At 44.7% G+C, this 15,696-nt stretch overlaps 1 long non-coding RNA gene across 1 annotated transcript; it reads left to right on the top strand.

Annotated features, from left to right (window-relative positions):
* The first annotated feature begins 14,703 nt into the window (after positions 1 to 14,703).
* On the top strand, positions 14,704 to 15,677 carry LOC131381851 (uncharacterized). Its single transcript, XR_009210840.1, has 2 exons — positions 14,704 to 14,924; positions 15,311 to 15,677. It is a non-coding gene; the product is annotated as an uncharacterized LOC131381851 (long non-coding RNA).
* The last annotated feature ends 19 nt before the right edge of the window (positions 15,678 to 15,696 follow it).

Here is a 15,696-nt window from a genome sequence, read left to right as displayed (position 1 = left end):
TGGAAGAGGTACACCTTATTTTGAAATGTAAGTGGAGGAAAAAGGACGTGGACTGATTGGAAAGAAGGAAGAACAATTTTCTGCACAGTTGGAAGAAAAATCTTGGAAGCAAAAGAGGAAGGTCCTGGTGGCAAATAATGTCAACTGGAACGTTTAGCGCAGCCATGCCTGTTAAGCCTTTAGGCTCTTTGATCACAGAAGAACAAGGAGGGAGAACTGGGTGTAAGTCACTCACACTAGGAGGCTGCAACAGCCAGCTGGTAGTATTTGAAGCGCAACATCTCTAACTTGTGGATGTCGGCCTCTTGTTCAGGACTTGCTTTAATGGACAGAAGGTGTTGGAGGCAGGTAAGATCATTCTAGCAAAGAGCAGTCCCTCCCTGTAGAGCCCCAGAAAGGGTGGAAATGTGTTTCTCCTCAGACATATGGGTAATGGGCAGAGCCCATTGAAGACAGCAGTCCTGTCTGACCCATCTTGGTGATCCTGACAATACCTAATTCAGAGCTCAGTACCTGGAAGAAGCTCCGTACATGGTTAAGTTGATTTTCCCACCTGGTAGGGATCAGAGGTTGTATTATGCAGCTAAGTTTCTAACCCAGCTCTCTACCCTGCATCCTTACTCTACATTCTGGGATGTGCTATGCCCTCTCTTTCTTCCAGATCTTTAAAGATGTTTCTCTTTCTGCCTGAAAAATATTCTAAAAGTCCCAGTTGAGACACGGCATCTTCCAAAAAGTCTCCTCTGACTTCCTGCAGCATTCAGTAATTCTCTTACAGTCCTAGCATATATTACCATGTCGTATTATGATTTGTTGTCCTCTTACCTGTATCTAGGTTTGACTCTAAGTTCCATGAAAGCAGAAACAATGATTCTCTTGTTGGTTGCTATTTCCCAAGAACCTAGTATAGTGCCTGGCACATTAGAGGTCCATAATGATTTAAGTTGAAATTAGCAGGATGTCCAAAAAACCCTAATCTGAGTAGCCTACAAATGAAGGAACTCAGGAGGGGAGGTAGCTCCCCTAGAGGTGCCCACCTCAGCTCCCTGAAGCTTGCCTCTGACACTTCTTTGGTCCAGAGTAGTGCTGTCATTGAGTCTAGCACCATCTTGGCAGGGCCGACTTTGGCCACAATAGCCCCAACTGCCATAGGGTTATGGGGATCCAAGTTATCCCACACCTTACACCACACTCTGAGCATGCTTCCATATGTTGAACAGCCTGGGTAACTGAACTGGGTATGGTTCCTCAAACACAACGCTGACCAAGATAAACAAGGCCATGCACAATTGTTTTCTGGGGAGAGCTCATCCTGATTCTCTAACTCCAACAAAAAGAAGAGAAAACCCTGAAGGAATGAGGCATGAAGGATTAACCCTCACAGGACTCAGAGCCCAGAGCCCTAGACAGTCACATTGGGCACTTCCACATGTTCCAGGTGACATCAGGTTAAAAGAGGCATCCAGGAAAGCCCCAGAGTGGGAAAGAAGTCACCTGGGCAGTTTTTGGAGGAAAGGAAAGGATTAAAGCAGGGAGAGATGAGTAACCCACAATGGAGGGCCTGGCAGCACCAGCCAACTATTTGTACATGGCCCCAGTCATTTCTAGCATCAGCCGCCTGCCAAAGTAACTACCTCCTCCCTCACAGCAGCTTCTTCCTCCTCCTATCAGCAACATGAAGAAATCTATCTCCCCAAATCTAGAGGATGCACGATGGTGCCTTCCAGAGGGGAGAGTCTATTCTGAGGTGCATGAGAGACGTCACAGTCATGTGGCAACTGCCAGTAGCAGACTTCAAAATCAACCTTGTTTCTGCAGTAGTATTTTTCCCTCCTCCTTAAATTCAGCCCAGTTATTTAATAATGTGAACTCACCCATCATGTGTTTCCCCACAGGACTTACCCCTCCCTGCAGCTAAGCATGACCTAGGTGTCCCGTTTCTCCCAGGAAACCTCCCACACTGCTATATCACTTGTATTTTGCAGGCACTGATGGTATTAGGCAGTTCTGCTACTTACTACACCCAGGCATTTATACATGGTGGTGGCGCTGTTGCAATAAGTGGATTTGGCAAGAGCTGGCTGCTATAACAGAGTCTGGTCCTTTTGAGTTCTTCACCCCATACTCCCATCCCTTATAACAATCCCTTGATTCCAGATTTTACCTTCAAAAGTGGACCATGGCCTTGGTTGGGTTCTGCCCCATAGACTTCTTATGACATAATTACTCTTGCCCTCTGACCATGAGTCTAGCCAAGCCTGACCCTCATTCTATTGATTCGCCCTGAGTCATTTGTCAACAGAGTGGCTGATTCCCCATGTCTCGGTAAGCACGGGAGGCATTTCATCAAGACATTTGACACCTTCCTTTGAAAGGTGAATGACAGAACATATGAATACCTCTGATTAACATCTAAAGGCAGCCGGGCCCCCCTGAAATTGCCCCTCCGTGGAGTAGCTCTCAAGTAAATCCACTATAGGGACCTCTACCATTTCAACTCATTTATCAGCAATTCCATCTGCTTCAATTTGGGGCACTCCATGTGTCTGTGGTTCCGTCATGTCTCCCTGGAGTTGCTCCCTCAACGGTTTCTGGCCTCCATGCAAGGCCTAATCCAGGCTGTCATCTTTCCCTGTGATATAGCTGGGGCAGCTGTTGCTTCTTCCTCGACAGTAGAGGGGTGGTTGCCAGAAAGCCTGAGGGGCCCACCATCTAATTTCCATGCTTGGAGCTAAATATGTGTGTGCATGATCTTTCCTTGAAACTGTAGGAGGGAATCAGTCCCTCTACCTTTTACACCAAATTGATTTGATGTCTTCTTAAGGAGTGGTGAGGTCATCCCTGCTCCTATTCAACTTCAAAGGCCAACTTCTCATTAACCTAATTGCCCGACTTTGAGTAACTTGCTTAAATTACCAATTAATGGATGGCCATTTCTGTCCAAACAAAACATTTTAAAGCATTCCCACTGAAATTGCTTTCAACCATGACAAATGAGTGTCTCCCTGCCCAGAATTATTATAATAACTATAGTAGGTATGCTTCTAAGCCCTGAGAAATTTGTAAAAGAAAGGTACAAGAGGAAAATTTATATAGATTACAAATGGTGGAATCCTTTTTCAGTGATGGAATTTTGGAAAGTTTTTCATTCAACCAAGCTACACTAAAGCATAAAGGCAATTAAATGTCAGGGCTGTAGAGCATTTGTCCTTTGCAGTTGGGGAATCCCTCAGGAAAAAGAATACTGAAACTATCAGTAGCCCCTGTTGGCTATATTAAAGCTAATAAAATTACTAATGATACATTCCTCGTCAATGAGGGGTCCCTGCTGTGCTGCTTCTGTCTGCTTTAGTCACAGTGAACAAGGCAGGAAGATTGAATTATTGGCTGGATTCATTTTATTGGTTTGAGCTTTAGGGGGAGGGAGTTACATGGGAGATTCTTTTCATGTTTTGCTTTTTTGCTCTCAAGAAGCAGCTGGTTTTGTCTTTAGTTTCAAAGTCTATTTTAAAAAATCAGGGCAATCATTAGAAGGCAGGAATTTGGACATGGGCACTTCCCAAAACACCTGATGTCAATCCCAGCTGGGTTTGCCAGGAATGGCCTCTCAAGTCTCAACTGGGAGAGATATGGGGGAGGAGGAGATAAAGGGCTGAATTGATGGCTGCAGGCATGGCTGACAGGTGGCCCTAGGAGAGGAAGGGAGGGGGTGCATGTTAGGAAGTGCCAGAGGGGAAGAAAAGCTGTGGACTCAGTGGACGAAAGCTTCGGGGCAGAGACTGGGCCTGCAGCCCTTGGGCTCACCGGCACTACCACGGTTGGATCCCGTCCCTTGCTGATGCAAGCTCCCTTTTAAAATTTCTATAGGGAGATGGCAGCTATGGCATGCAAGATATCACAAATTCCGCTTACCTCGAGAACAGCATGGGCTTCCTGAAGACAAGATATGCAGTGTAATTTCCTGGGAATGGAAACTTCGGACAGAGAGAACTGGTGCTGATTTCAGAGTGTAGTTTCCTGAAAGCCTGGGATCTTATTACTGCTCATTCCCTTTAGCATCAACCAAATAGCCTTTTCCACCATAGACTGGGGCACTGGGGATAACAAAGAGAAACCCAAAACCTGGACTGAAACTCGGCCTCCAATCTCTCAGACTGTCTCCTCCTAACTGGAAGGGCCCAGACCCAAGATGCCATGAAAACTCTGGAGCATGTGTCTGTGTACCGAGCAGCCAGCTCTAGCGCTGGACGCTCCTCTGAGAAACACTGCTCAGAGCCCAGGACTGTGATCCTGCCCATAGCTCAACAGTGGTCTGGTATTTATGCCCATCCGCATACTGGCTTTCCTTTAGATCCATTCTCTGCTCTTTTCTGCCCTACGCTGTACCCAGGCGGTTGACTTCAGTGGATCTCATCTTCTGCTTTAGCTGATAGGATGCACCGGCCGGAGATTGGGGCAGGTGGTGGGAGGTGGCTGAGGAAAGAGAGGTCAGCATATTTCTTCCTCCTGCTCCCTCCCTAAGGTGATAAGGGACACCATTATGACAGTGGCTGTGCCCTCTACCCACAGCCACAGCTGGGTGCCTTCTCTGCCTCAGCTCCAGGATTCAGCAGCAACATTCCTCCTGTGGGAGGCTGAATAATGGCACCCAAAGATAGCCAGCTCCTAATCTCCAGCACCTGTGAATGTTGCCTTATATGGCCAAAAGGACTTGCAGATGTGATTCAGTTAAGGAGCTTGAGATGAGAGATTAATCTAGATTGCCTGGGTGGACACTAAATGCTACCACACGCGTGCTTATGAGAGGAAGACAGAGGAAAACTGGATGCAGAAGAGGAGTCTATGTGACCAGAGAAGCAGAGAATGTAGTGACACAAACACAAGCGAAGGAATGCCAGCAGCAACCAGAGGCTGAAAGAAGCAAAGAACAGTCTCCACCTGGAGCCTCCAGAAGGAAGCAGCCGGGCCAACACCTTGACTTTAACCCAGGGAAACTCACCTTCGACTTCTCGTCTCCCAAGCTGTAAGAGAATACATTTCTGTTGTTTTAAGTCACTAAGTCTGTGTTAATTTGTGACAGCAGCCTAGGAAACTAATAAACCTCTCCAGCCTGCTGTTGCTCATGGCAACATCTCTTGTTGGTTCCCACACCTCTGTAAATAGTCTTTTATGAAAAAGTCTATTTAAAAATCCCCACTGAGTGTGACTTCTGTTTTCTGCTGGAATCCTGAGATATTCTACTTCTTTCCAAAAAGAATGTAAGATAGCATATTTTTTAACGAGACAATGAAATTGTGCCTAATGAGAAAATGCAGAAGAAAAAGAAAATAAAGATTAAAAAATGAAGCCAAAACAATTATTAGTATCCATAATTCATGCCGTACAGGCCTGAACACTTTTCAAGAATTAGCCTGCAGCTTCCACTCTAAGTTCCCCAGCAGCCAACACTAAAAAGCGTGATCAATTATAGTTTACTATTTCCTAAACTAGCTTGATAATAGGAATCACCTGAATACCTTACCAAACATCAAAATATCCAGTCATTACCTCATCCAAGACTTGTCAAATCAGAACCTACTAGGGAAGCAGTAAGAATCTGGATTCTAACAAATATCCAAGATGAATTAGATGAATCACAAATTGTGTAAGATAAGAACAAAACATGAGGGTTGTTCACAAGAGGAACAGTGTTAATGATGTGAAAAAAAGCCATCATCTCAGGACTAGAAAGATGTCTCCAATTGTGTGCTCTTCCAGCTGTGGTCAAGCACTGTCTCTAGTGCCCATGCAGCATACAGCTTCATGATAAGGTGACAAAAGTAAGCGATCTAATCATGAAAAATAAAATTACACCTTAACTGTGCTCTAAATGAAGATACATACTGTAGTGGACTCCTGCATTGCATCTTCAGTTTCCATTCCCTGTTCTCCTTTCCAGATAAGCTCCCAATGTCCTTCCAGGGATTTCTGTGGTCAGGAGTGAACAGGCAACTGAGATTAAGGCAATCAAATTGTTTTATTCCCCTGCCTGTAATGACTGCAGCAAGGAAAAGTAGTGAACTACACCAATCCAATTGGGCCTTTTTCTAGATATTCCAGGTTTACAGTCAGTTTTTTATTCTAGATGGTATAGTATGCACAGGAGTGAGACCTTGACACCAGGAGGGAGGCCAGGCTGAGAATAAAATAGATGCGGAGAACATTGCGGGGGTAAGAACCCCACAGAAAACAGACGGAGCTTCGATCCAACCATGGATGAAACTTACTCCACCGCTTCATTTTTTTCAATCATATAATGCAATAATTTTCTGTATTTGGTAGGCCATCTTCTGTTGGGTTTTCTTTTACTTGCATCTAAAAGCATCGTATGCAGTATGCCTATTGGATTTATTTAATAGTCTCCATTTCAAAATTTACCTATAGGAAAAAATTACAGGAAAGTAAATCCTTGGAGAGGGATAAACTCTACCAAAAAGAAGCACTTAATTTTTTTTTTTAGTCACTACTGTTATTTAGGGGATTTTTTTTTTCTCTCCTCCTGCTTGCCTTACAAAAAGAATTGCTAGGTGAGGAGCCTGGATGACTTGTTCTGATTTTTGTCCTCCTGATTACTCACCATCACCAGGCCTTTCTCTGCAACCAGACACTAATCTTGAGTTTATTTTTATCTGCTATTGTACCATCAACCTTTCAGGCATTTCCCAGAAAACATCATTTCAAAGACTCAGTGACCTAACTCGCCAGCCGTCATTGACTCTCTAGACCCATAATCAGCAACCATTTGGGGAATCCAAGGGTGTACTCACTGCTTGGTGAGGAGGAGCTGTTAGGATCCACAGTGGGGAAAGAAGAGGAATAAATGGAAATTGTATATTCATTGGAACCTGATTACATTTGGGGAATAGTGGCTGTCCTTTCCCAACCACCTCAGCTATTTTGAATGACGAACACTGATTTCTTAGCTGGAATGGTTAATACTTAGTCAAATACTTCTGATCTAAAGCTTGGAGTCTGATTCACATCAACATAAAAATATTCCTGATGGAGGGAGTTGTTAAATGGGTAGAGTTTCAGTTTTGCCAAATGAAAGAAGCTCTGGATGTTAGTTACAGAACAATACAACCAATACTTAACAATACTGCACTGTAAACTTAAAACTTATTTAGCTGGTACATATTATGTGATATATATTTTACTACTATATATATTGATATGTATATAGATGTAGATATAGATACTACTGAAAGGGGAGGGGAATTAAATTTTATTGTTGCCCAGTAAGGTTTACACTTTAGATAATAATATCTAACACACATAGTAGTAGTTACAATATGCCAGTTACTATTTCTTAAGTGTTTTTCACTTATTTGATTTACCCTTCATAACAAACCTGAGGGAGATATTACCATTATTATTACTCTTATTGTATTTCCAATTCACTGATAAGGTAGCAGAGCCATGGAGATGTTGTTAAACTAGCCCAGAGTCATCTGGGCTGAGCTGAGATACAAGCTTATTCAATTTTGCCCCAAAGTTCATACTCTTCCCAAGCAGCTCTGTTGCCTCTCTCTAGTTTATGATCAGGAACCATTACACCCATTTAACAGAAGCAGGAACTGAAGCTCAGAATTTAAAAAGTGGTCCAAGGTTATGAAACTAGCAAGTACAGAGTCCCGACACATATTTAACAAGTACAGAGTCCAGACACATATTTAGCCTCTCTAGTTCCAATGCCTTGGTCAAGAGCACAATCTAGAGAATGTTCTAAGGCAAGAATCTCAAACAATCTTAAAAATTATTGAGGATGCTACATCGCACTTGTTCTACAATTGACCACATAATTGGAAGTAAAACACTCCTCAGCAAATGTGAAAGAACAGAAATCACAAGAAACTGTCTCTCAGACCACAGTGTAATCAAATTAGAATCCAAGGTTAAGAATCTCACTCAAAACTGCACAACTACATGGAAACTGAACAACGTGCTCCTAAATGACTACTCGGTAAACAATGAAATGAAGGTAGAAGTAAAGATATTCTTTGAAACCAATGAGAACAAAGACACAATGTACCAGAATTTCTGGGACACATTTAAAGCTGTGTGTAGAGGGAAATTTTTAGCACTAAATGCCCACAAGAGAAAGCAGGAGAGATCTAAAATCGACACCCTAACATCACAACTAAAAAAACTAGAGAAGCAAGAGCAAACAAATTCAAAAGCTAACAGAAGATAAGAAATAACTAAGATCAGAGCAGAACTGAAGGAGATAGACACACAATGAATCCCAGGAGCTGGTTTGCTGAAAAGATCAACAAAATAGATAGACTGCTAGCAAGACTAATAAAGAAGAAAAGTGAGAAGAATCAAATAGACACAATAAAAGATGATAAAGGGGATATCACCACTGACCCCACAGAAATACAAACTACTATCAGAGAATGTTATAAACACCTCTACACAAATAAACTAGAAAATCTAGAATAAACGGATAAATTCCTGGACACATACACCCTCCCAAGACAAAACCAGGAAGAAGTTGAATCTCTGAATAGACCAATAACAGGTTCTGAAATTGAGGCAATAATTAATAGCCTAACAACCAAAAAAAGTCCAGGACCAGAGGGATTCACAGTCAAATTCTGCCAGAGGTACAAAGAGGAATTGGTGCCATTCCTTCTGAAACTATTCTGATCAATAGAAAAAGAAGGAATCCTCCCTAATTCAGTTTATGAGGCCAGCATCATCCTGATACCAAACCTGATACAAAAAAAAAAAAAAAGAGAGAGAGAGAGAATTTTAGGCCAATATCCCTGATGAACGTCGATGCGAAATCCTCAGTAAAATACTGGCAAACCGAATCCAGCAGCACATCATAAAGCTTATCTACCACGATCAAGTTGGCTTCATCTCTGGGATGCAAGGCTGGTTCAACATATGCAAATCAATAAACATAATCCATCACATAAACAGAACCAACAACAAAAACCACATGATTATCTCAATAGACGCAGAAAAGTCCTTTGACAAAATTCAGCAGCCTTTCATACTAAAAACTCTCAATAAATTAGGTATCGATGGAACGTATCTCAACATAATAAGAGCTATTTATGACAAACCCACAGCCAGTATCATATTGAATGGGCAAAAACTGGAAGCATTCCCTTTGAAAACCGGCACAAGACAAGGATGCCCTCTCTCACCGCACCTATTCAACATAGTATTGGAAGTTCTGGCCAGGGCAATCAGGCAAGAGAAGGCAATAAACTGTATTCAAATAGGAAGAGAGGAAGTCAAATTGTCTCTGTTTGCAGATAACATGATTGTATATTTAGAAAACCCCATCATCTAAGCCCCAAATCTCCTTAAGCTGATAAGCAACTTCAGCAAAGCCTCAGGATACAAAATCAATGTGCAAAAATCACAAGCATTCCTATACACCAATAATAGAGAGCCAAATCATGAGTGAACTCCCATTCACAATTGCTACTAAGAGAATAAAATACCTAGGAATACAACTTACAAGGGATGTGAAGGACCTCTTCAAGGAGAACTACAAACCACTGCTCAAGAAAATAACAGAGGACACAAACAGATGGAAAAACATTCCTTGCTCATGGATAGGAAGAGTCAATATCGTGAAAATGGTAATTTATAGATTCAATGCTATCCCCATCAAGCTACCACTGACTTTCTTCACAGAATTGGAAAGAAACTACCTTACGGCCGGGCGCGGTGGCTCAAGCCTGTAATCCCAGCACTTTGGGAGGCTGAGGCGGGCGGATCACAAGGTCAGGAGATCGAGACCATCCTGGCTAACATGGTGAAACCCCGTCTCTACTAAAAATACAAAAAATTAGCCGGGCGTGATGGCGGGCGCCTGTAGTCCCAGCTACGCGGGAGGCTGAGGCAGGAGAATGGCGTGAACCCGGGAGGCGGAGCTTGCAGTGAGTGGAGATCGTGCCACTGCACTCCAGCCTGGGCGACAGAGCAAGACTCCGTCTCAAAAAAAAAAAAAAGAAACTACTTTAAACTTCATATGGAACCAAAAAAGAGCCCTCATTGCCAAGACAATCCTGGGCAAGAAGAACAAAGCTGGAGGCATCATGCTACCTGGCTTCAAATTTTACAACAAGGCTACAGTAACCAAAACAGCCATGGTACTGGTACCAAAACAGATATATAGACCAATGGAACAGAACGGAGGCCTCAGAAATAACACCACACATCTACCACCATCTGATCTTTGACAAACCTGACACACACAAGCAATGGGGAAAAGATTCCCTGTGTAATAAATGGTGTTGGGAGAACCGGCTAGCCATATGCAGAAAACTGAAACTGGACCCCTTACTTACACCTTATACAAAAATCACCTCAAGATGGATCAAAGACTTAAACGTAAGACCTAGGACCATAAAAACCCTAGAAGAAAACATGGGCAATACCATTCAGGACACAGGCATGGGCAAAGACTTGTCTAAAACACCAAAAGCAATGGCAACAAAAGCAAAAATTGACAAACGGGATCTAGTTAAACTAAAGAGCTTCTGCACGGCAAAAGAAACTATCGTCAGAGTGAATAGGCAACCTACACAATGGAAGAAAATTTTTGCAATTTATCCATCTGACAAAGGGCTAACATCCAGAATCTAAAAGAACTTAAACAAATTTACAAGAAAAAAGCAAACAACCCCATCAAAAAGTGGGCAAAGGATATGAAGAGACACTTCTCAAAAGAAGATATTTATGCAGCCAAGAGACATATGGAAAAACGCTCATCCTCACTGGACATTAGAGAAATGCAAATCAAAACCACAGTGAGATACCATCTCACGCTAGTTAGAATGGCAATCATTAAAAAGTCAGGAAACAACAAATGGTGGATAGGTTGTGGAAAAATAGGAACCCTTTTACACTGTTGGTGGGAGTGTAAATTAGTTCAACCACTGTGGAAGACAGTGTGGCGATTCCTCAAGTATCTAGAACTTGAAATACCATTTGACCCAGCAATCCCATTACTGGGTATATACCCAAAGGATTATAAATAATTCTACAATAAAGACACATGCACACGTATGTTTATTGTGGCACTATTCACAATAGCAAAGACTTGGAACCAACCCAAATGTCCATCAGTGATAGACTGGATTAAGAAAATGTGGCACATATACACCATGGAATACTATGCAGCCATAAAAAAGGATGAGTTCATGTCTTTTGCAGGGACATGGATTAAGCTGGAAACCATCATTCTCAGCAAACTATCACAAGATCAGAAAACCAAACACTGCATGTTCTCACTCATAAGTGGGAGTTGAACAATGAGAACACATGAACACAGGGGGGGGAACATCACACACCGAGGCCTGTGGGGGTCGGGGACTAGGGGAGGGATAACATTAGGAGAAATACCTAAGGTAGGTGATGGGTTGATGGCTGCAGCAAACCACCATGGCACATGTATAACTATGTAACAAAACTGCATGTTCTGCACATGTAACCCAGAACTTAAAGTATAATAAAAAAAATTATTGAGGATGCTAAATGTTGTTTGCACGGTTATATCTATTTATATTTATGGCATGGATTAGTGCTGTTCTATAGAAGTTTCTGTGAGAATAGAAGTATTCTGTGTCTGCACTGTCCAATATGACAGCCACTAGCCACATGTGGCTATTGAACAATTGAAATGTGGCTGATGTGGCCGAGGAAATAACATTTTTCATTTTGTTTCATATTAATTAATTTACATGTGAATAACCAGATAAGATAGGTAGAGCTATAAAACCAAATGCATTTTGTTTTTTTGAGACGGAGTCTCGTTCTTGTCACCCAGGCTGGAGTGCAGTGGCATCATCTCAGCTCACTGCACCCTCTGCCTCCAGCATTCAAGTGATGTCCCTGCCTCAGCTTACGGAGTAGCTGAGATTACAGGCGCCCACCACCATGCCCAGCTTTTTTTTTTTTTTTAATTTTTTTTATTTTTAGTAGAGATGGGGTTTCACTATTTTTAAAATGCATTTTCATTGTGGTAAAATACAAAACCAAAACATTTGTAAAACACTGCAATATGCACACACATTCCCTAAGCCATCAGAGCCCTGACATCACCACACCAAATGTGGCCTCCGGGACACTCCATGGTACACTTGTTAAAAAGTCAACAACCTTTTATTATGAAAATAGTTTTGACCTCAGGGACCCTCTGAAAGGACCCTTAAGGAACTCGGGACCACACTTTGAGTCCAGGACTAACAAGGGGAGCTCAGCTCCTCCATGCCCAGGAAGGACAACTGGTCACCCTATTCTGGGACTGCTGCCTCCCACTTCGAGGGGCTTTCCACTTTCCCTGCCCCACCTCCGCCCCCGCCCTAGTAGTTTGTAGTCTTGTTAACAGACCAAAGGCCTTTGACGTGCTGGATCCTGCGAGAGGCCGAGGACCCACTTTCCAACGTAGCGGACCTGAAGGAAGGAGGGCAGCCACAGCAAGCTCGGCTTGCTGCGGGAGGAATTTCCCTATGAGGTTCCAAGCCCCCAAGGCAGGCAGATCAAACCAAAAAGTAGAAAGAAACGCGCAAAGTGAAATTCAAGATGCTGGAAAAGATGGAAAGGCCTCTTCTCCCTGGAGTCTCCCGCTTCTCCCCTCCTTCCGGCAGGCAGGAAAGAGGAGGCCATCGGAGGCGGAGAAGAGAAGGCTTCGCAGGGTCTTCTGGGGCAACTCAATCAAAGAAATTATTTTCCCACAGACGAAGCCAAGAATATCTTAATGGCTTTTTCCTGATCGAGGGATAAATCTTCTATTAATTTATGGCTCAGACCCAAGGCAGTTGTGTCAACTCCACCCTCCCTCTAAAACAATGTGAGAAATGCTTCAAAATTCCACTTATTTTGATGATTTCCCTCTTCTCGTTCCTATTTCTTCTTTTTTCACTCTGTGCTTTCATAGTCCATCCTGATCCTTTTCATCCTACCGCTTCTCCTATTTTCAAATCAATCGCCAACTCCTCAATGCCACGTCCCTACCCCAGGGAAAAGTCTCTGGACGTTCCCAATTAGAAGGGCTAAAACCTTCTGAAGTGCGACTCCTCTGCAGCCCCATGCAGGGTAAAGACCGCGAGAAGAGCTGGATGGCGTCGGAGAGAAGCTGCACCCGCGCTAGCGCCTCACCGCTTACCCTGGCAGCCCTGGGCACCCCGCAGGGTACGTCTCAACTAAGCCTTGGTTGCTGCAGAGCTTCTGGGTGCTGAGACTCAGTGCGACAGTAAATCAAAAGACAGCAGACGGCGAGAAGCCAGTGTCACAGCGACTCACAGTCACTACTACCCAGCGCAATTATCACGCCCTGGGGGTAATTGCTAAATGGCCCGTGTTTATGGACTCGGCTACCTCGTTCAGCTGACCCCTACGGTCAGCTACTCCCGGCTCCGGAGCAGGGACGCGCTCCCCCTAGGGAGAAGGTCTGCGAGTGGGTAAACTGACCCGAGGTTCTTTGGAAATTCTGCCCCCTCTCGCCCGCGGGACTCCTGATGCTCGAGACAGTGTGCTACAGTTGATTTAGGTAATCTAGGCCGTGCAGAGAAGATGCGAGTTATTCCCAAATCCACTTGCTAACTGCATGTCCTTGGGCAAGTTAATTTAACTTTCTTACCAGTTTACTTATCTGTAAAATGGGGATAATGTAAGTAATGACCTAACTGGGATTTGGTAAAAGGCAAATGAGCTAATACATAGAAAGTTTGTAAAAACAGTGCCTGGTATATGGGCACAACGATTACTAAGAACAGATCGAAAAGTCGTGACTGGTGTTAAAAATTAAGCTCTTATGCAGTTACACTCCGTGACACCTGCTCTGGTGACAACGTGAGTAAAGGGACCTACGTAGCGCTGACCGCCCAGCTTAACTCACGGCTCCTTTGTGTGGGTGTAGCCCAGCCGGGGAAAACAGCGTGGACATGCTTCGTGCTAACACTACCGCTACGGGAGTGAAGTGCGAGCAGCTAGACCTCTGGCCTCCACCCGAAATGGGCCTCCTGCCTCCGGACTGACTCTTGAGCCATCTTCTAGCTTCCTCTGGCACCGAAGGCCTACAGGGTCCAGTTTTTTAAGGGCCCTTTATCTGCTACAGACCGCCTCGACGAACGGGAATCAAATCTGGGCCCTTGCAAGGAAGGAGGACGAAGTCTGGATCCCGACGTAAGCCCAGTAGGAAGCGGCGCGGTCCAGACACCCGGGGCCCGGTGACCTGTCTGCACTCCTGGCCACGCGGCGCGGCGCTGGGCTGGAATCCCACCTTGCATCCACCGCGCGGGATTCCAAACAGCCATTATAAACAATCCTCTCACCCCACCACAACAGGGAAGGTGGCGGTACCCAGGCTTCCGTGCAAGTTTCCAGAATTATCCCTGAGGGTCCGGGCGGCACGGCCTGCACCTACCTCTCACCCGAACTTTCGTTTACAGTCGCGCCCTCCAAGGGAAGGTTTATGACCACAGCGCTGCAGAACAGAGTCGGGTGGGCACCATACATGGCCGTGGCGCCTGCGGCCCCAGCTCGCGGCCTCGGGCGCGCTCGCAGGGCCCCATCCTTCTGGTGCGCGGGGCGCTGGAGCCAGAAAGTGTACACAGACCATAAATTTCCCGCCCTGCTCGGCGCAGCTCTCCGAGGTCAGGGGCCGCCCGCCTCCAACCGCCTCTGCGCGCCTAACCCTTAACTTGCGTCCGGGTAACTGCCGCTGACAGCAAAACGTAGCTGGTGCCCGCTGCAGCGCCCTAGCCAGACTGCAACGCCGCCTCCCCACTGCTAGAGCACCCTAGTAGCGTTGGGACTCGGGGCGCAGCCTGCAGGAGGCTCCCCACCGCTGCCTACGAGGCGGGAGTTAGGGAATGGAGTAAAGAGGGAAGAAGGCGAGGCCTGGGGGAGGCCAGGTGAGAATGGAAAGCGAAAGGGATGACTAGGAGCAAGGAGGAAGACGCTTCTGTGGCTTCTAGACTCATTTGTGTCTTTCTATCCTGAGGTTTGGGGTGGGGGGTACACAGTAAGTGCACGTGGCGACCGACGTTCGCTTAAAGATGTTTTCGCACTTGGGCCCTCCCTTCCTTCGGCTGTGAACCTTGCATACCGTACAGCGCATACCATACAGGGCATACTATGAAAGCGCTTTCCCTGGGGATGCAGCGAGATGACTTTTAATAGATTTCTCTATGGTTAGGTCTACACTAACATTGTAAGGTGAATATTTGAAATAATGATCAGAATAATTCGTCAAAAAGAACAAATCATTTCTTTGAACTTTTTTTCTCTCTGACTATAGAGAATCGCCGCAGACCACTAGTTCGGAGATTGGAGTAAGAAAGGCAGATTTCTGTCAGAGGCTCGGCCACGCCCCTTACCCGCCAAGTACCTTGATCAAATTACCCAGCCCCTCTGCTTGTCAAAATGGCCATCTGTAAGAGAGGAAGAATAATATCTTCTGCCCTGTGTTGCTGTGATGGTTACATGAGATACCAGACTTTCAACTCCTGTTCAAAGAGTGGAAAAGACGTGTGTCTCTTTCCTCCGTTCTTTACTTGCACGCACCCATAGGTGATTTCAAACCAGTATAGACACTCTCTCCAGCCAGAATGAACTCGCAGTGTCATCGTAGTAATAGTTTAATAACAGTTTCCACTTATTGAGCACCTTCTGTTTGCCAGAACT

The sequence above is a fragment of the Hylobates moloch genome, unplaced genomic scaffold, assembly GCF_009828535.3.
Source record: "Hylobates moloch isolate HMO894 unplaced genomic scaffold, HMol_V3 SCAFFOLD_18, whole genome shotgun sequence".
NCBI lineage: Eukaryota > Metazoa > Chordata > Mammalia > Primates > Hylobatidae > Hylobates > Hylobates moloch.
Note: the sequence above shows the minus strand (reverse complement) of the source record. Positions and strands in the feature narration are given on the sequence as shown.